The 22,986-nt window shown below is 32.6% G+C and overlaps 1 long non-coding RNA gene and 1 pseudogene across 1 annotated transcript; both read right to left on the bottom strand.

Annotated features, from left to right (window-relative positions):
• Nucleotides 1–1,325: 1,325 nt before the first annotated feature.
• LOC126697384 (caffeoylshikimate esterase-like) lies at nt 1,326–5,180 on the bottom strand (annotated as a pseudogene).
• Nucleotides 5,181–19,631: 14,451 nt separating this feature from the next.
• Nucleotides 19,632–21,888, bottom strand: LOC126694154 (uncharacterized). Its single transcript, XR_007645615.1, has 3 exons — nt 21,624–21,888; nt 20,849–20,918; nt 19,632–19,892 (listed from the first exon to the last, which is right to left on the bottom strand). It is a non-coding gene; the product is annotated as an uncharacterized LOC126694154 (long non-coding RNA).
• Between the last annotated feature and the right edge of the window lie 1,098 nt (nt 21,889–22,986).

Here is a 22,986-nt window from a genome sequence, read left to right as displayed (position 1 = left end):
TGTTTTTTTGCCAAGAGCTTTGTAACTCAACTCAGTTGGCATCTTTTGGTGTTTTTAACAAAAATATTAAGGGTTCAAATCCAGCCTCTCCCAACTGAATTATCACTATAAAAGCTATGCTTTATTTTCCTTTTCCTCTATTTTTGTTTTCCCTTTGGCTGGTGTGTTTAGAGCCCCCATTCTTTAAATATTTGGTGAAATCATTCACAAACCTTTTTTTGGGGCTAAATTAGTTGAAACCTTTAGATTATAATAACGTATATCATAATTAATAAATAGTACATTAAGAAAAATGTCAACGTAGCTGTAGGTATGGATGTGGTTGTAGTTGTAGGCATGGTTGTCAAAAGAAAGAGTGCACCTGTTCGATTCCAGCTTATTTATTTCTTCTATTTTTGGTAGATTGCACGATCTTTCTTAAGATTCGGAGGAAAATGACACTCACTTTTCTTGAAGTTTGAGCAAATTAACACAATAGTCCTTTCGTTATAATAATAACATATATTCAATATTTAACCAAAAGAAAGCCTTCAATAATCATGGCTATGTTTTGATCAAAGGGGTCTCTTTAGAGCATTTCCATTGGCAATCCCAAATGGGAAATGTAAGGGAAAAGTACAATCAAGGTACAAAAACGTGTTGGCAACTGGACTTGTAAAATGCTAGAATTGTAATTTTTTTGCAATTGTGCTACATTGCCATCCTACATTAAAATGCTAGAATTATAATTTTTTTGCAATTGTGCTACATTGCCATCCTAAATGTAGGATGGCACTGTAGCACTTTAGTAAAAATTAAAATATATTTTAATTGATAAAGTGGAAGAGAGAGGGAAAGTTGTATTGAAATATATTATATTATTTTAGTGGGTAATATATATTATCTTGATAAGTAGAATAGGAAAATAAAAATTGAAATGTTGGGTGTGTTGTAAAATGGTATGGTATAATTGATAAAATAGTTTTTTAAGATGGTAAAATAAGATAAGATACTATTTTCCATTACGAATGCTCTTAAAATTTAGAATATTTTGTTACAATTATTAACAGGAGAATTAGTGTATTGATTTCTTTAAACCTTAAGGAAATGGAGTATAATTTATCTTAAAGTTTAGAGTTGAGTGTTATTTCCTGAACCTCAAGAGGGGTTTGTGTATTTTAAGATTTGGGGGTTTAAGGTTGAGTGTTATTCCCTGAACCTCAAGAGGGGTTTGTGTATCTTAAGATTTGGGGTTGAGTGTTATTCCTCCAAACCACAAAAATGAGAGTAGGTGCAAAACAAAGATCAAAATGCAAAATTATAATTTTCAATAAGAAACAAATATGTAATAGAAATAGTAATGAATTTCCAAGGTCTAGCCTTTCCTTTTTAGATTCAATAGTATCTGTATTTCAAACCTGGGGCACACTTATTGACAAGCTCTCTTTTACACATGAATTGAGCTATAAACAAATTTAATATTCAATTCACCAGGCATAAAATTTTCCTTACTCTTGCCTAATTAATTTCCATCCACCCTAAATTTTGGCCACTAAAACAGCAGTGCTATTGTTTTTCAGGCACATTGTTAGTCTTTGAGAGATCGGTCATTTTCATGCTTATGCTCCCTCTCCAACCTCGAGTTTCCTAAGGTGGATCTCTTCTCTAACCAGCTGATAATGTCTGCATACACTATGTCCAAGTTTTGTTGTGGCTCTCCATAGAGTAGACCATGCCACATTTCTGGATACATTTTGATGGTCTTGTCTGTGCTTGAAGCCACCTCATGAAGCTGTTGGCTAACAGCTTTGTCAGTCACTCTATCCTCTTCACCATGCAGAACTAAAAATGGTAATGAAACCTAACAAAGGTCAAAGAAAAACACATGTTAACTCATGCTCTTGTCCAATTGCTTCCATACAGTAGAAAAGTTCTTCAAATTCTTTTTTTTTTTTTTTAACAAAATGTACAATGTCTTATAGAGTCGACAATTGTTAGAGGTATTAGGTTTATGCGCATAGGTTCAATAGGCTCAATTATATTTCTCAACTCATGTATAACTCTATCTCCTAATCTCTTTATATACCTTTCTTAGTATTCATTGTAACTGAATAATTGATATTATAGACAATGATCAGTTTATGCTAGAGTACTTCCTAATAGATTATAGAATAGAACAGAAAATAATAATTAAAAAAAAGACTTGGTAGGTCCAAAAATAGAAATGTGAACTAACCTCTTGAAGTCTCTTCTCGATGTCTGTACTGATCCTGAGAAGTTCATATCCGGTTCTCAGGCGAGTCTTCCCTTTATAGCAATATGGGTTGGCTCTTACCTATTAAAATGTTATCATTAACACTCAGTTTCACACTGGCATAGTAAAGTTGAAAACTTATTCAGTTATTTGTTACTAAATATAAACTATTTCTATTTTCTTCCCTTTTATTATTTATAGGAAATAAAAACAAAAGCAGGAGATATATACCTGTTCTCTTATCTCGGGCTCTTTAAAGGCAAGATCAATTATATCTTGTCCTGGAATTATTTTCCATGTTGGAATAATAGTGGATAGCCTTGTCAAAATAGAGATGACTATTGGACTTGGCTTCATGTCATCAGCAATCTGTGTACAATATAAAAATTGAAAACAAATTAAAAATAAAATAAAGTCTTCTTTTTTTTTTTTTGATGGGAAATAAAGTCATATTTAAATGGTCATTAACTTTATGTAATTGTCAGGATTGAATCTAGAGGCTAACTAATTATTGGAAAAATTCAAACCATGGGTTGGAATATCAATGTTCACGATTGGATCCACATTTTTCTATTTATTATTATTATTATTTTTTTGACAATCCAGATTTTTCTATTCCAAGAGAACATTCAACATATTCTCATTTCTCATATCATCTATCACTACTATTTTTAAATTGATTTGGTCAAGTAATACCGTTTTAAAAGATGAATTTTTTAGTCCTTAAAACTTGGTGATAGAGACTAAATGCCATGTTATTTCGTTATAGAAGTGTCACCCAAGAAATCGCGGACTCGCTTTTGTTTGGTTCTGAAGGAGAGTCGTCTCAGCTAAGGCTTATTTTTTATTTTATTTTATCAACAGTTTACTTCTTTTAAGACAGGACCCACTAGATAGTTAATGGTCTAAAATAATTGCAATCTATATTTGACTAACCACACACGGATTTATTTTCTAAGAGAGAGATAAAACTATGCCTATGGCCCTATAAAAAGTTGTGCTAGTTATGTATCACCAACCGCGTATAAAAAAAAATGTGAAAAATATGAAAAACTCTCTCTAATAACAATTAATTTCAAGACAAACTGTTAGCTTAAGTTGAATTCTTAAGGGTCCAATTTACACTAAAATTTGATTATTATCTTGATTTGATAATAAAAAATTATCATTAAAAACAGACATTATAAGTTAAAACTCTCTAAAAAAATTCAAAACAAACTCTCCTAAGAAAAATTCAAGACAATATTACATAAAGATAAGAGGTCACATCAAATGAACACTGTATAAGGATAAATAATGAAACTACAGAGTAGTTTGCAACAGGACCATATACGTACTTTTATCAGCACACTCAAAAACTAGCGGGACAAAATTGAACCCCACAAGAAAAAAAAAATTGAACAATGGAAGTTCATACCTTGCACATAGGGGCAACCAGGACTGCACCATCCCAGTAATCAGGCTTTTTCCTGTGTAATAGCAGACACATTGCACCTCCCATGGACTCACCCAACAAATATCTCATCTTCCCTTTGTTTTCTTTCTTCTCTGTATATCACCCACCCACACCCAAAAAAAAAAAAAAAAGGCTAATTAGAATCACAATATTGAACTCTTTTTTTCTTTTTTTTCCCATCAAAGCCAGAAAAAGACAAAAACTAAGACTTTATTGCTGAATTATAATTGAAATTCTCTAAAATTTCCTAGTTGGTTTCAAGGTGATAAAAACTGAGTAAATTCTAACCATTTAATAGAATTCGACGCTAAAAACTTTACTAATAGTTTAAATTTTTGAGACAATTGATAATTTAACATGATATGAGAGTGGCAACTCTTAAATTCAATCTCTTTTCCTTCACCGTCCATTTAAAATTATACGGGTTGAGTCTTACCTATTAAAAAAAAGAAAATTTGAGCCTACACGTGAAGGATGTGAATGAAGTATATAATTATATTAAGCTTTTGAAAAAATCGGTTATTTAACACCCAAACACATACGTTTTGACAATTTGTGATCTATATGCTTTTTTTTGTTTAAGGTTCAAAGAGACAGAGAGTAAAATCTGACCACATATGGTTGTAAAATGATCAGAGCAATCATCCACAACATTGTCAAATATCTTAACTAAGCCCTGCAGTCCTGCTGATTTCCCATGGCCTTCATAATCTATCCCATAAACTGCAAAACCCGCTTTCACAAGCCGGGTTGCCGTACCTAATCCAATCACAAAAATTATATCAGAATACTTTTTATTTGCTGTTCTATGTATTACTATTTGGTTTTCCATATAAAATTAATGAACAAACAAACCAACAAACAAAAAAACTCACTGTTCATGGTGATGCTGCACTCCATAGCATATCCGTGGCATAAGAAAATCAAGGCTTTTGGTTCTTGATTTTCTGGAATCCATTTACACGTGAAAAGCTTCAATCCACGGGAATTCACTATGTAGTCCTGCAAAATTATGAAGCAAACAATCAACAATGAATTCAATACACACACATGTATATATATATATATATATATATATATATATATAATATGATAGAAAAAAAAGAAACCAGGCTTACCTCTTCATATTTAACACCTCCTAAGTCAGGTGCTTGTGCCTGCAAACGTTAAAAGAAAGAGAAGAACATTAATATCAAAACCCTTTGTGTGCATGAGAGAAAAAAAATAGATGGTGTATGAGAGAGAGAGAGAGAGAGAGAGAGAGAAACCATGAAGGAATTAGGCTTCTGAGTTCTGAAACTTTAAGAAGAATAAGAAGGAAGAGCAAATAAGCTTTTTTTGGTTTTGGTTTTTTTTGGGACTTTTGAGTTTACCAAAATATGAAAGAAGAGACACTATTTATAACAAAAGAGTAAAGAAATACAGTAAAAAGCACTAATTTTTTAGTACTAGGAATTTTTTGTATCAGAGAAACGTGGGGAGAGCTTTTGATAGTTGAAGGCGTTTTAAATACAAATAGTGAATCACAATAGAAGATGATGAATTATTATTATTATATATCCAATGCTACACCATTCTTTTTAGGCTACGTTGCCAGTGGGGTACCTTATCTACCACTCCGTGCGTATGTATCGTATCTTTATATCCCTATCAATCATATCCCTTATAAAGCGCCTTTAACATCCAAGAGACCCTAATTTAGACTTTTTTTTTTTTTTTTTTTTGGGACCCTAAAGACTTTTTTTTTTTTTTTTTTTTTGGTTGATAGAGATTTTAATTTAGTACGTAACTTTTCAATTGTATTAATTTGGTCTTAAACAAATAAAATTAGTTTTGATTATTAGTTACGTTAGCAATTTTCATTCAAGAGATAAAAAGTTAAAGACCAAATTAAAAATATAATGTAAAGAGATGTAAAGATATGAACTAAATACATATTTTACCATAGATAGAATTGTTAGCTTCAAAAATTCTATTATATATATAGTAGTGTATAATATATTAAAAATGGAAAGACTTAGGGTTTTTAAAAAAAAAAAAAAACTTTTTATAGGTTAAACGCAAAGCAGATGAGAGAAATCCAAGCCTCCAAATTTTTTGCCTAACTTTTTGAGGGTCCAGATAGGTTGTTAATAATCTGTCCCCGAAAAAAGAAAAAAAAAATAGTTATAATCTAATCCGATCTATTGCTTTGGCATGCTGTTGCTGACCAGCTATTTTGGATTGCAAGTTGCCGGTCTATTGCTTTGGCATGCTGTTGCTGACCAGCAATTTTAGATTGCAAGTTGCTACTCGGTTTCTTTGACTTTTCTGTTATATATATATATATATATATATGAGTTAGATTCGAGTTGCATCTTGTGTAATTTTAAATAATGTTACACTATTTAATATTTTTTAATTAGATGTGAATTTTGATAAATCTATTGCTAGATTACATTATCTTCGTATATTCTTCATACTTACAAAATTTAAAGATGATCAAAGATCAATAGCCATGTCATCAATTAATTATTTAAATTCAAGTTTTTATAGTTTAAAATAATGCATAAAAAATGAGTTTATGGATCGAATGACAAATTACATCCGATTAACATAAAAATTGACATGCATGTTAAGAACATATAGAACATGTAATTTAACGATTAGATTTTTAAAATATAAATTGAATAATAAGTTATTAGGTGGTGTAACATTATTTAGAATTACATTATGTATAATTTGAACCCAACCCTACACACACGCTATTAATTGCTTTTACAAACTTACGTGTTATGTATTCAAAAAAAATTAACAAAATATTGTTTTTTCTCTGTTTATTTTTTATTTAAATATAAAATTTGATAATTATGGTAATTGCTTCTAAAAAAATAATTATGGTAACTATTAAGAAAATAGGTTTGAGTGACTCATTTTTCACACATTTTTCATTTTTCAGATTGTTGGTTGAAAAATCACAAATTACGTACCTTAGATTTGACACCTCAACAGTAAACATCTCATTGATGTAAAATAAAGATTTCCAAAAACGATTTTCGGGATCGATGAAGAAAATTGATGTCCTTTCATCGTGTAGCAGCAAATTCAATGTTAGTTTTGGATCTTTAGTACATTTTCATAGCATCTAAAAAAATGGTGACTCATTCAATGTCCTTTCACCGTGATGTGCTCTCATCCATATCCAGTAGTTTCTAAAGCTAAAAATTATTGGGGTCCAAAAAAAAAAAAAAAAAGCTAAAAATTATTGCATAAGTTAAAAATCCTTAATGATTTTTGGAGCTGGGAAGTTGTAACTTCTCCAGAATTCCTGCTGGAAAATGTGTAACTCCTTGAATAATATCACTTTTTGGATCTAGTTTCTTTGCCTGATCCACCATCTTATTGGTCGAAGAAAAATTTTTGTTATGAAAAATCTTTGTTTTAACTTTCAAAGAGGGAAAGAGCTTTGGGAATACAATATTTTAACCAATGAGGTGTCAAATTTAAGAAGGTTTGTGATTTTTCAACGTTAATATTTAATAGACATTTATTTTGATCATGTTTATATATAGAATTATCCATTATATCATTTAAAGAAATAAGCACTAATGCCTTAATTTAAAAGAATATTTTTGGAGTAGAACGTCTCAAAATTAGGATTTTCCGTTGCATGAATTTCTTGAAAAATGAAGAAATAAGATGTAACAAGATTTTTTTTTTTTTTTTTTAATGTGACAAGATTATAATTGAGGGTTTTAATATTTATTTTTATAATAATGACTTGTAAAATTCTGAGACCACAAAAGCTTATATAGCAGGATATCGTAAAATTAGACAAAAGTCAAATAACTTCAATTTTATATATGTTACCTAATCAATAACCAATGTTTAATAAAATATGGTTTTATCCATTCTATCATTTAAAAAAATATGGTTTTATCTTTAAAAAATTGTTTTTATCTCTCTTGTATTTTGTATATAATTAAATATGAATATGATAATTATGATAGTTACTTATGGACATTTATTATGATTTTGTTTTTATATGAAACTATTAAATATAAATTTATGGTAATCATCAATAGGTATTTATTACATATAATTATGGTTTTATTTAGTACTATTAAATATATAATTATAGTAATCATTAATAGTTTTTTAGTAATACTATAGTCACAAACTACAACATTTTTACAAATTATTGATGTGACTAACTTTTTTATTTTATTTTTATCTAAACCCACTATTAATATTACTTTTTTATTGACAAATAATCATTTACCACATTAGCAGTGTGCAAAATTTTTTGTAAAATAGTTTGTATCTCTAATACTATTCATAGTTTTTTATTTTGATTGGATTTGTATATAGAACTGTCTATAAGATTATTTAAACTAGTATGTAGCCCCGTGCTACTGCACGGGAATGAATATATTATTAATCATGAGTTTATTTATGTTTAAAAGGCTCAGTTAACAAAACTTAGCAGTATATATATTTTACACAGAAAGATGAACCTTGGTGAAAAAATGTGTGAAAATATATGTATTGTTATATAAAAATTGAAAATATGTTCTTAAACTACTCTACCAAATGGGAACCTTAGACTTTACACTACAACACATATTTAGTCTAGATTTATATCTCTAATAAATAGAATATGAACAACCTATCAAATAATTGACCAATAATAATAACATAAACAATAAAAAAGAGCTGACCTTTGATAAGAAAATAAGTAGTAGCTAAAAAGCCTCAGTTCGTTCGCAATAGAGTTTTCCAATTTTACGACAATCTGGAGGGAAAAAATCACACAAAATAAGGACATGAATTGTAAAAACATAGATGACCTTTATTAAGACAATAATCTGTTTAAAGACCCTTTATCAATCAAATATTGCGTATTTATAAACAGTAACTGCAATAGTAAATGAACAGTAAAAATATTGGCGTGAAACGCATGTAAAAAAAAAAAAAATGCACACAAAATAAAGATGTGAAATTCTACCTGATGATTCTACCCAAAAAAAAAAAAATTCTACCTTTTTTTTTACTGAAGAAGGGAGAATTGATATATTAAAAAGTGGCAAGAGTACAAAAGTATAAGAATAGGGTCATGAGCCACTATCCGCCTAGGCTATAGGACAAGAAGCAGGCTAAACACTGCCACAAACAGAAGACATGACTAAAGGAAATAAATAAAAAATTAAAGTTATAAAAAATTCTACCTGATTCACAACCGTCTAGTTGTTATAAAGTTAAGCTTGTTGTTTATTTTATATATATATATATATATATATAATTATTAATTACTGTTTACTTTTTATGACCCATGCCATTACCTGACCACTTAGGGACTCTAAATTTTGAGACTTCTAGTTTCAACTTTCAACCATACACGTGGTGGAGGTAGGATGGGTAATTGATAAATGATGTTTGGTAAAATCAAAAAGTCACTCTCTGTGCTTCATAAAAATGACAGAAGAACTGATGAAGAAATAAAGAAAGAAGGATTGGAAGAAAAAAGGTAGAAGAGTTAGGATGCTGGAGATTTCTCTTCAAAAAAAAAAAAAAAAAAGGATGCTGGAGATTTAGAGGTGTTGTCTGCAACTATATGGTGGTGCAGATTAGGTAAGTTGCTAAAATTACATTAAGCTTGAAGTTTTTTTGGGGAGGGCAAGCTTGAAGGTGGCTCCGCCACTGGACAGAGGGCAAGCTTGAAGAGGTGGCTCCGCCTCATCACCACACTCACGGCTTCGCCTCATTGTCCACCATCGGTTGAGGCTTCTCATGCTGACGGATCAGCTTCTTAGTCTCAAGACTCAGGTATATTTTCTTCCTTTTTCATATATCTTTTTCTCTATTTGGGAATATGATTTTTTTTTCCTTTAAATTTATGTACATTTCCTGATATTTAGTTTTTTTTCTTTTTTTGGGTGTTTTCATTTGCTTATTCACAAAAACGAAGGAATAGGAGTAATCAAACCTTTCGTTTTGCAGAGCAGCACCTTTAAAATTGTGAAGAAAAGCACAATCGTAATAGATGAAGAACCTCTACCTATATAAGATACAGAAATACATGCATCATGGACACCGAGATATTCTTTTGAAATTCCATAGCATTAATTGAAGAAGAGGGGAGCTGTATATTGAAGGAGATGAAGGATTTTGGGTTTTGATTATTGTAGAAGGGGAGGTGAACCTGAAAATACGCGGACGTGAGAAGCAGAATGTTTTATTCACCCAAAAAAAAAAAGAGCACAGCATAATCTGATCCTACTTAATTTTAGACGGATTGAGGAAAGACACGTCACAGAATTAGAGTTCAAATTTGAAATTATAATTTGGACAAGTGGCATAAAATTAGAGATCTAATTTGAAATTGTAATTTGAGTTTATCTCTGCTTCACCTATTATTTTATATATAGATAAAATATAACATGAAAAAATTATAATCAAGAGTTTAAATATACAATATAATTTAAATTTAATTAAAATATTGACTTGTGAATTTGTGTGGCTCTGAAAATTTTAAGTGGCAAAATATCTTAAGGCCAACCAAAAGCCAATATCTTCAATTATATATAGATTACAGATATTTCTCAAAATATATATATATATATATATATATATATATATATATATATCGATTACAGATTGTAGATTACTCATGCTAATTGCAAAATATTACATGTCGAAGGATGGGGTCTTCGTCTCCGCCCCGCATGATATTGTCTTGCCCCATCCCCGTCCCATCCCGCATGATGGGGAAAACTTTCTCACCCCATCCCCGACCCTTAGGGTCCTGCGAAGCCCCACCCCACCCCGTAAAACCCTACTTTTTTTGTTAATTTGCCCTACAATTAGTACACTTTTTTTAATGAAAGCTATTTCATTAATAAAAATATAATTAAAATTACAACTAAATTTATCCTATCAAATCAAATCAATTTTTAGAAAAAAAAAAATGAATAATACATCCAAGTGTTTAACAAGACAATCACCAAAAAAAAAAAAAAAAAAAAAAAATCTCATAGTATAACACATAACAAAATAAAGGCAAAGAACCAAATTGGGTAGAATAAAATAAGCTAAGATTGATATGTTTGTTTAAATAGTAGGGTTTTAGGGTATGAAAAATTTATAATTATAACCCTTAGCAACGCAGGGTGGGACGGGGATGGGAAGGGATGGGGCGGGGTGGGTCTAAAAAGTCTAAACCCATCCCCGCCCCGCCCTGCCCCGTGGTGCGAGGCTAAAATTTTGCCCTATCCCTGCCCCACCACCTTTGCGGGGCGGGGCAAAATTGCCATCCCTAAATGGCATGTCTCCATCAAAGTTTAAAATTACACCAATTCATGTGAATGTGGAAATTTAGAAATTTTCTTAGTTACCTCTAATAATGCATTGGTTGCTTTCAGCAAGGAAATGCATGCAATAAATAAAGGCCTACTAAATCCATATCATGTCATTGTTGAAATAGAGTCCAAGCTTAAATTCATGCGCTAAATGCTAATTCAAGTTTTGTGTTTTCCTTCAAGTCTTTCACATGCATTCTTTCTCTTGTTTGCAAGTATTCTATTGTGATGTGCAAACTATGTTAGATCAAAATATGAATGTGGATCGGTGTTCTTCAACGATCACCTCAATGTGGAAATATAAGGCATGTAATGACCGACCCATATTATTTACCACGTTTTTTGCAAGTTGAAGGGAAAAAAAAAAAAAAAAGATGTATATTTCTCCAAGTTTCAATTTGCAAACAGGGTCACTTTCACGCGTCATCTATTGAAGAAATTCCTTTCGTTAAGACAATATTGTCGATCACTTCAAAATTGCCTATCACTGAATAAAACAATGTTTTTTTTCCTTTTTTTTTTTAATTATAAATGTTAATAGAGTGGGATGGGACATTGGGACTACATATGATGCATAGGAAGGTTGGGGCCCTGTGGCGTAGCTAAATGAATTAAGGATGTGATTTGCTAAGATACAAATAAGGAAATAACTAAAAAAGAAATCAATCAGTTATAGACGTGATTTGCTACTTTCCAGCTTCTACGCCTGGACTTCTGCCGAAAATAGTCATTATCGTTGATTTGGGTCTTCTGTAGACTTCTAGATAATTGCCGGTAATAGAATATATATCTTCTGTAGGACTTATGCATGATTGGCAAATTAACCTTAAATAAGGAAGTCGTGGATTCACAAAATTAGTTACCTGTTCTCTGAATTCTCAAAATCACGCTTAAGCTTTACCTAACATTATTTTAAACTAATAAATAAATATGGGTATAAAAGTCATTTAAAAAATTCTTTGTAAAATTAAAAATACAGAATTCACCTCATTTTCATAAAATTTAGCATACCTATTTAAAATTTAAAATACTCAACTTCTACACAAATACAAAGTACAAATGTCCACCACCACATACACGTTCTAATCCTTATATTTTTTCTTTTATTTTTTGAAAAAATAAAACTTTTAAAATTGTTTAGAAATCTCTCTTACTCCTTAACTAAACTTTAAAAGTCTTAAGTTTTAACTTATCTAAAATTTTAAAACTTAAGACTTTTAACTGTTCACAAACACAATTGCCAATATTTCCTTTTAAAAAAAAAAAATTGCTTACACCTATACGTCTACCCACATTTTAATCTCACTTAAAGTTACAAGTTAAAATTTATTTATTTTTTGATACACTTGCTAGATTGGGTTAGTTCAATTTTAACACCGAAATCAATGGCTGAAACAAACTTTTTAGAGGGGTTTTCTAATTTTAAAACATTTTTGTTGGGATTCAATCATCCTTGTTCATGAATTATTACTTGAGACTTGAAAATGCAATTTGAGTACGCTAAACGGCATGTCTCCATTAAAGTTTTAAAAAGTACACCAATTCATGTGAATGTGGAAATTTAGATATTTTAGTAGATACCTTCAATAATGCATTGGTTGCTTTTAGCAAGGCAATGCAAACGATATAGCTCCAATCAATCCATATCATGTCAATGTAGAAATAGGGTCCTAACATAAAATTCATGCGTCGAATGCTAAGTCTAGTCTTGCATTTTCCTTTTAAGTCTTTCACGCGCATTCATTCTCTAGTATGCAACTATCTTTACTTCATAGAATTAATGTTTCAGCATCTATTGCAAAAAAATAAAGGTCTAATCAAAATATGAATGTGCATGAATCGGTGTTCTTCAACAATCACCTCAATGTAGAAAATTAAAGCACTGACTGACTCAGACTCAAATTATTTAGGTAGTTGTTAGCAAGTTGAAGGAAATAACAAGGATGTAGGCCTACTCAGTCTTTGTCATTGCAGAAATTAGATTCACTAATTCGAAAGTATATTTCTTTACGATTCAATTTTCAAACAAGATCACTTTCAAGTTCTTGGATTATTGACTGGTATCTTCTAATAATAGCTCCAAACTCTTATTGGTACTAGGGGAATGGATTGAGAATTCATAGTGTGACCCTGTGGTATCATCTATCAATTCGTAGTTGCTGGGCCTAGGCTTCTTTGTTCAGTCTTTTCTTACTTTTATATATAAAATTCTATCTTCTTTTTCAAAAGAAATAATAAAATAATAATGTTATTAATTAAATATTGTGAAAGACCAAAACAAATGCAATTTTAATGAGAGTTAACAGACAGTTTAATGAAATACTAACTAAGGTCTTAATTGAATACTTTTAAAATATAGAGAACTGAATTGAACAAAAGCAAAGTTAGAGTACTAAAATGAATTATGGTGAAACATAGGGGGTAGGTTTTGTATTTTAGCCTAAATTATAATGACTCTTTCTCCTAATCAATGCAGTTTATTATTATTATTATTATTTTTTTTTTTTTTTTATAGACAAACATCTAAAACCAGTTGAGGACGGTAGGGATGGCAATGGGGCGGTGCGAGTCCGAATGATGGGGTTTTTGCCCCCACCCCGCAAGATTTTGTCTTGCCCCATCTCCACCCTACCTCACATGACGGAGAAAATTTTCTTGCCCAATCTCTAACCCTTGGGGCCCCGCAAAGCCCCGCCCTACCCCGTAAAATTCTATTTTTTGTTAATTTGCCCTACAACTAGTACAAATTTTTAATGAAACCTATTGCATTAATAAAAACATACTTGAAATTATAAGTAAATTTATCCCATCAAATCAAATCAATTTTTAGAAAAAATTGAAAATATATCCAAGTGTTTAACAAGACAGTCATTAAAAAAAAAAAAAAAAAAAATCTCATAGTATAACACATGACAAAATAAAGGCAGAGAACCACATTGAGTAGAATAAAATAAGCTAATATTAATATGTTTATTTAAATAGTAGGCTTTTAGGGTATGAAAAATTTATAATTATAACCCTTAGCAATACGGGACGGGGTAGGGACGGGGCGGGGTGGGTTTACAAAGTCTAAACCCATCCCCGCCCCGCCCCGTGGTGCGAGGCTAAAATCTTGCCCCATCCCTGCCCCACCACCTTTGTGGGGTGGGAAAAACCCGCGTGGGTCGAAGCGGGGAAGGGCGGGTTAAGTGGGGCAAGGAAAAATTATCATCCCTAATAAGAGGCCTAACCTTTTTAGAATGTATATGGAGAAAAAAAGAGCCAAGTAAAAAATGCAGAGTTATAAAACATTTTCTGTTGTTTCTTAAAATTCATTATTTTTTATTATTGTTGTAAGGACACGATTCGTAACGACCCGTAACAGTGTTGAGTTCGTACGTAAAAAGGCCCAAACAATATCATTTGTAGAGCATGGGTTTGAAAGGCTAGGCCTTAGTCACCAGACGGTGGGTTTTTCGTGGTGTTCATACATGGTTAAGTCATTTTCGCCCTAGGAGTCTTTCTCCTGGGGGCGGGCTGGAAGGCTCTGGTTTTTGGCCATTTTTCCAGCCCCCTCTCTGGATTGCTTACTTTTCCTTTTATACTAGCCTGTGTTCCGTATCATTCGTCCACGTGTAGGATCGGCATTCCAAGACTGATACTTGTCCCATCAGCCCATACCCAGAGTGGTTGGGGGTGGTTGTAAAAACTGGAGAGTATGGCTCTGTCAGGTGCAGAGTATTGAATGGCAGTAAGGGCAGCTTTCCCTGGTCGTTATACTTTCCCGCATATCCTTTTCTATTGACATAGATATTTTAGATTTTTTCCCAAGCTGTTTCTATACCATTTTTGCCCCTCTTTCCTGTGAGATCTCGGACATGCCGAGGACTGAATCGTCATCGGCTGTGTCCCAAGGCTATTTTGTACTTGTATTACCGATCCTGGGCTATGACTTTCCTCGGCCTGGGCCTTTGGGCCCCAACGAGTAAATGGGTCTGGCCCACGAATTATTGGGCCCCACAATAGCCCCTCAAAATCCTGCTGTCCGACCTCTTAGTTGGAGAGAAGGGTTTTGATAATGCTAAGTCTCTATTAGGGCTCATTTAATTCTGTCCTTCATTAATGTTGGTGTCTCTTCATCTACCCAGGAAACATTCCGGGCTACGAGACATTCCTCTGATTTCATTCATGACGCATTCTTGCCGTTTGATTATCCAAAACGCGCCTTTAATGATTTCCCTTTACGAGACCATTCAAACTCGACGGTATTTGACGGTGTGGGGAAGTGGAACGGGTATGTTCTAGTTTACAGATTTTCTTGGAAATCTGGACAGATTAAGGGTCTGTTTGGATTGAGCTTATTTTTGCTGAAACTGAAAACACTGTAGCAAAATTATTTTAAATGTGTGAATAATATTATGGGACTCATTTTTAATAAAAAAGTTGCTGAAAAGTGGAATGTGTGGGTCCATGAACAATACATCTGTGCACTGTTCACAATTGACTTGGTCATATTATACGGCTGCCAAAAAAAAAAAAAAAAACCCAAAAAACGCAGACGCTGGATTCATTCGAATCCAAACGGGCACTAAATACCTCTCGTTTTGCCCTTCATATAAGAAGAAAGGCATGAGGTTATTTCTTTCATATAGAGACCCTTTCAATCCTTCTGAAACCAGAAACCCTTAGCCACCTCCAGAGTTTTCTTTATCTGCTAGTTACATCTTAAAGTGTGATACGTTCGAGATAGGAGTAAGTAATGAAGGGACCATACCCTTCTCAGAAGTACCATGTTCTTATGAAGCTTGAAATGGCTCGGTCAGGGTAGGGATGGCAGAGACTCAAGATCCTTCTTACCCTCCTTTCAGCCAAAATCTGAAGCAGGGGCTCGTCGTGTCAAACTTTTGGCGCGACTAAGCTGGGATCACCCATTATTAGTACCAGCCGCTCTCTTACGAGTATAGCTAACATGGCACCAGCGTGTTAGGAGTCAGGACTGACATAGGGACAAAGTGTCCCTGCTTCTTCCTCTCTCCCTTCACTGGTGCCTCCTTTTGCCTCTCTTTCTTCTTCTTTCCACCGCCAGATCCATCCTGGCGCTTTTCCTTCTTCCTCTTCTTCTCCTTCTTCTTTCTCTTCTTCTCCTCCTTCTTTCTCTTCATCTCCTCCTTCTTCTTCTGAATAAGGTCCTCTTCTCAATATGGGCGCTATTGGGGCAGAGTTTGGAAGGATTTCGGAGACGAGTTTAAAAAGACATCTGACTGTTTATTTGTCATATTGTTGTTGTTTTTTTTTTTTTATTATTATTATTTTTGTAATCCACCTTCTGTATAGGCTTGTTTAAGGCATTCTTTGTACATTGTAATACCTCTTTATATTAATAAAAGTTGTTATTGCTTTATTTCACATGCTCTATCCCTTTATTTCTGAAATGGTTATGCCGTGAATAGACATACTATCTTGTGAATTCTTTTCATTTTTACACTTTGACCGATGTCTAGGACCGAAATCCTAGTTAATAAAAAGATCTTACTCTGTGTTTATAGAAACCATCCAACTTAATAATACTGAATCGAACAAATGATACTTAGGGCTGAAACCCATATTAAGAAGAAAAAGAAAAGATATTATGATGAGCTTATTGGGACGGTCTGGCACAATACCGCCGACCTTAGAGCACAATACTTAGGGCCGAAATCCCTTATCAAGGAAAAAGGCGCTATTATGAGCTTACGAGTGCTGTTCGGCACAATAATACCGACTTGAACAAATGACACTTAGGGTCAAAACTCTTGCTAAGGGAAAGATATTATCATGAATTTAATAGAGTTGTTTGGCACAATAATGCCGACCTGAGAAAACAACACTTACCCTAAAATAGCCGAGATGACAACTGAATGCTCGGTGCGATGTAGGAGGTAATCATCCGAAGATATATAACCCAAAAATGAACAGCCCCTCCAAGTTGCTGAGTAATAGGGTGTTCCATCATCTTCCTAACAACCTTCATAGCTTTAACCTTTTTCTGGTATTTGAGCCGAGGATTGAGCAGCTTAGAACTTTTATTAAGTAGCCGACTTTTCCATAGGTTTGAGTCCGAGGATCATGCAATACCTTGGTTCCGTCCAAAACTCAGTTTTTCTTCCCAGTAGTTGGTTTCCCCATAAGTTTGAGTCCGAGGACCATGCAATACCTTGGTTCTGTCCAAAACTCAGTTTTCTCATCTAAATAGTTGGTTTCCCCATAGGTTTGAGTCCGAGGACCATGCAATACCTTGGTTCTGTCCAAAACTCAGTTTTCTCATCTAAGTAGTTGGTTTCCCCATAGGTTTGAGTTCGAGGACCATGCAATACCTTGGTTCTGTCCAAAACTCAGTTTTCTCATCTAAGTAGTTGGTTTCCCCATAGGTTTGAGTCCGAGGACCATGCAATACCTTGGTTCTGTCCAAAACTCAGTTTTCTCATCTAAGTAGTTGGTTTCCCCATAGGTTTGAGTCCGAGGACCATGCAATACCTTGGTTCTGTCCAAAACTCAGTTTTCTCATCTAAGTAGTTGGTTTCCCCATAGGTTTGAGTCCGAGGACCATGCAATACCTTGGTTCTGTCCAAAACTTAGTTTTTGGCATGGGGCCTTGGCTTTAGGGGGATTGGCTTCTCGACCAAGCCCCTAGAACCATCCATTCGACTGACGCTACAAAGCGTAGCCCCTAGTCAAGAATCATAGCCCCTAGTGGAACTCTACGTTAGAACACTATAACCGGCTGTTAGAAATGACAAGGGGACTTTCTCGACCTACCGTCTATGCCAACACACAAGCCTTTCCCACAGACGGCGCCAATTGTAAGGACACGATTCGTAACGACTCGTAACAGTGTTGGGTTCGTGCTTAAAAAGGCCCAAACAATATCATTTATAGAGCGTAGGTTTGAAAGGCTAGGCCTTAGTCACCAGACGGTGGGTTTTTCGTGGTGTTTATACATGGTTAAGTCATTTTCGCCCTAGGAGTTTTTCTTCTGGAGGCGGGCTGGGAGGCTCTAGTTTTTGGCCATTTTTCCCAGCCCCCTCTCTGGATTGCTTACTTTTCCTTTTATACTAGTCTGTGTTCCGTATCCTTCATCCACGTGTAGGATCGGCATTCCAAGACTGATACTTGTTCCATCAGTCCATACCCAGAGTGGTTGGGGTGGTTGTAAAAGCTGGAGAGTATGGCTCTGTCAGGTGCAAAGTATTGAATGGCAGTAAGGGCAGCTTTCCCTGGTCGTTATACTTTCCCGCATACCCTTTTCTATTGACACAGATATTTTAGATTTTTTCCCAAGCTGTTTCTATACCATTTTTGCCCCTCCTTCCTGTGAGATCTCGGACATGCCGAGGACTGAATCGTCCTCGGCTGTGTCCCAAGACTATTTTGTACTTGTATTACCGATCCTGAGCTATGACTTTCCTCGGCCTGGGCCTTTGGGCCCCAACGAGTAAATGGGCCTGGCCCACGAATTATTGGGCCCCACAATTGTTATTATTATTTGGATGGCTATTATTATTGCTTTTTGGTTCTATTTATTTTAATAATAGTTTTAAAGATACCACAAATTTTACTATATTGAACTTACAAATTGATATGTCGTTAATCATCAAAAAATAATCAAAACATTAATTCATTAGGTAGTTGAAACTCACCATTCTCCTTGATTGTCATATCAATTTGTAAGTTTTATGTAGTAAAAATTATAGTGCTTGAAAAATTATTAGATACTCCTAAAGTATGATGGTGTTGTTCTCTCCTCTACTTACATTCATGGAGAATCCCACTCATTATTTTAATTAGTAAGATTTACAATAAATGTGAGAGATGTGAGCACTAATTTACCATATTTCAAGAGTACCGAATAATTACTCGTATTACTTTTAGCATGTTCCTTCTTTTAATATTTGAAATGGCAAAATATCTTCTTCTTCTTTTTTTGATAAAAATATCTTTATTTATTGACTTGCCTTTTAGTAGAAAATTGAAATTTAGGTGCCAAATAAAACTGTCAAGGGTTAAGATCTTTTCCCTCAAGTCATTTTACTATAATGAATTATTATTAATAATTATATGATGAGTCTTTACCAAGAATACAAATTGTACACCTAATTTTTATTATAATTCAATAGTAACAACAATGAAAGAAACCATTTTTCCTTAATTCATTTGACAACAATTTTTCTTAAACCTAAAATGTTGAATATTGAATTTGTGTGAAAGATTATCAATATTAACTAATTATCTTATCCATATTAATCATACTAACCATAGATCCCTATCCATGATGTTGTCAAATTTATAATTTAACCAGTTAACGATTACAATCAGTTATTCAATAACATATAATTGTAAATCATTCTCTCTTTTTTCATTAGGTAATTATCAATCATTCTTAAAGTTATTTTTCACTTCTTCCCAAAAAAAAAAAAATTTATTTTTCACTTTGCCAATATATATATAAAAAATAAAAAATAAAAAAAAAAATAAAAAATAAAAAACTGTGTTATATTCCTTTTGTCACGACCCAAATCCATGGAACATGAATTTAGATGCATGACCAAACTACTAAACTTATAACTCCATAAACGTAATTAATCCAAAATAAATTAAAAACTCCAAAGAAACAATACTCTTAAATAAAACCTCTTACAAAATCCAAACTCCACAAATTTAGAATAATCTCCAAAATACAGTGAAATCTAAAGCGGAATAACAAAAAAAAATATATATATATATATATATATATATATAACTAATAATCTTTTAAGACTTCCAGTATTATTGACTTCGCCTAAAACTCCCACGCTCTACCTTGCACCTTACGAAGCAATCCAAAGGTTCTGTTACCCAACTAAACTTTAATCTGAAAAAAATTGTAATTGATGGGGTGAGCCACACATCCAGTAAGCAATTATACACAATATACAACAGAATAGAGTCAAGCAAAGCACGAGTTTGATTTCACAATTTCACTTAAAATATTCGATATAGTTTTCCAAACATATAAAGAACCACTAAACACATATATATATAATCAAATCTTAAAGTTATTCGAAAACACATACAGATGATTGATCAGAGCACAGTATCACATATACACATCACATATTCTCACATACAATCCTGTGAGCGGATACCAACATCTAACCCCTGTTGGTGAGGGATCAACACATATTCTCACATACAATCATGTGAGCGGATTTACACACATATCTGATATATCTGATCAATTCTAAAAACACTTATTTTTGAGTCACATATCACAAAAGTAAAGTTTATACAAAATATACTAATTTACTTGATAATAACAATTATTCCAAAAGCAGAGGCATATCAAAGGTCACAATATCTAATTGAACATAAATCAAAGGATGCTTGACTCTCTTAGGAAAGGAATAAGAACTGAAGAGTTATATAAATATTTTTACAAGTCTTGAGTAAGTATGAAAATTAAATTTGCTAAAAGAAACATTTTAAATACCATTTGAGAATAGGAATATGACTAAAATCACTTGGTTTTAACAAATTTAAAGAACTAGAACCTTTTTAGAAACTTACTTTGAAACTCAATTATTTTCGGAAAATAGTTTAGTTTAGAAATCATATTTTAAATGAGATTTGGAAATTCAAAACATTATTTCAAATTCGAAGTCTCTCTTTAAAACATTGTCTAAAAGTCGAAGTTTCTCTTTCAATAATGTAAAAATAATGATTTCAATAAATTTTAGAAAACGTAAGCTTTAAAAACATAATTTTTGAAAACTTGACTTCTAAGAACCTAAAGAATAAAACTTGTGCATATTATGCATAATTACTTACAGCACTTGAATCCCTCTGAAAGTCCAGCCGAAACAACCTCCAAAGGCCTCAAAAAACTCTTAAATAAGACCTATATTCAATCATAGAAATTACTTACTATCCTCCACAAAATATAAAACTTATTGAATTATACAAACTGACTCACTAGGAAAAAAAATACTGTGCTGAACTGATAACACCTTAACACTAAATTAAAGTTTCTCTAACTAATAATATTCCCTTGCATTAATCGAAACTCATATCGCCATGAGGAAAGCAGTAACCAAAATATCACTGACCTAAGATTTAATATAAAACCCCAATGAAAAATTGTAAGAGCCACATACCTGAATAGATATTTGTAATCCATGGCTTATTCTAGAGACACACAGTGGCCAACTTAGGATTTAATTATGACTCCGATGAAAAACGTGAAGGCCATGATTATTACTAATATTTTGATCCATGTCTATTTTCATGGGTACACACGGTGGCAAGATCATTGACTTCAAATATATTATAAATTTACATGTCCGTAGGAAGACATATGCCATAACCATAGATCCTTGAAATTCAGTGGCTCAACTTTTGGATTATATATATATATTTATATCCCAACGAAACCATCTTAAAGTCATCCTAACATAAGCCATCCTTTAATATATATATATATATATATATATATATGACTCAAGAAACACGATAAAGCTACCTAATATACAACATCTTTCTGCCAAAACCATAAATATATCTCAAGGTTTATAACAGTATAATAGTATTAAGATGGAGTTCTCACCTTGATTTCGTAGCCCACATCTTATGCCCCTAAACAATTTTGCCTCTTCAATCGTATGTGCTCTAAACTCCAAGAAAAGAAACACTTCTTAGCCTCCTTAGTGATGAAACCCTAATTTACCTTTTCCTCCACTTTATATTTTAATCTGATGTGGGCTTGGTGGAATAATGGGCTGGACTTTAAAATCCTCTTGAGCTTATCTCTTTAGTCTCCAAGAAGCCCATAAAACATCTTCATCCTTTTTATTTATTATTTTAATTGCCGCACCAAATTGTATGCACTAAAATTTTAATTTCTCACCTATTTGTAGCACCACAAAAATTGTCTACTCTCATCTTACTATGCACACACATATACTACCTCAACTCTATAATAAGATTGACAAGGTACAGTGATAATCATAAAAAACAAAAATTGGGGTATTACACCTTTACTCATGCTGTTTGGGGGGATATCTTGGTGACGGCAGGTTTGACTAGTCATGTACCATGAATTTCACGATCGTCAAAATTACCTTTTTCTTGGGTCAGACTTTGCTTTCATTTCTCTAAAATTGCTTTTTGACTACAGCCATATGGACCATTTATGCAACTTGAAACTTGGAAGTCACAAATGGTTGATGCATCCATTCAGATAATTATTGATAACGTACAAGGACAAGGATGAGTTGGAGTAGGATAACTTTAAGGATAAGTATACTCTCATTTCCAATATAGATTTAAGGTTGAGATTTTTTTTTTTTTTTTTAGTATCTAATGGTTACATGAAATACATTTATTTGGGATGCTAGACTTTTATGGATTAATAATTTGCACCTTATGTTGTGTGCGCTTTAAATTTTTTTGTTTTTTTTGGAAATTTGTGATTGTTGAAAGTTTATTTTTACCTTAATAGAATGTTCAGTTTTATCAAATACAAGTGACAGAACATGTCAAAAATTGAAGCCTAGAAATAAATTAATATATTAATAATTTTTTTAATAATAGAAATAATAACAAAATATTTCAAAAGTGGACACCATAGATTAAAACTTTATCAAAAAAAAGAAAGAGAAAAAAGAAACAATATAGGATATTCCAAAATTTGAAAATAATTTAATGACCAAGTCTTAACTATGGTTAGTGGTTTCTCAAAAAAAAAAAAAAAACTATGGTTAGTGAAAATTTTGCTGGTTAAATATCACCGTTCGTCGTCACAAAAAATTTGAAGGGAAAAAAAACTTCCAACAAGAAATGATTAGGGCTTGGTTTAAAAAAAAAAAAAAAAAACACTTTCATACCTGATCAAGCTAGAAGTGTTTTTTTGAAAGTTTAGTGACAAGGAATTGTGATATTTATCTCAAAAAAGATTTCACTAATTAACC

The sequence above is a fragment of the Quercus robur genome, chromosome 8 (assembly GCF_932294415.1).
Source record: "Quercus robur chromosome 8, dhQueRobu3.1, whole genome shotgun sequence".
Classification (NCBI taxonomy): domain Eukaryota; kingdom Viridiplantae; phylum Streptophyta; class Magnoliopsida; order Fagales; family Fagaceae; genus Quercus; species Quercus robur.
This window is presented reverse-complemented; position numbering and strand designations above follow the sequence as displayed.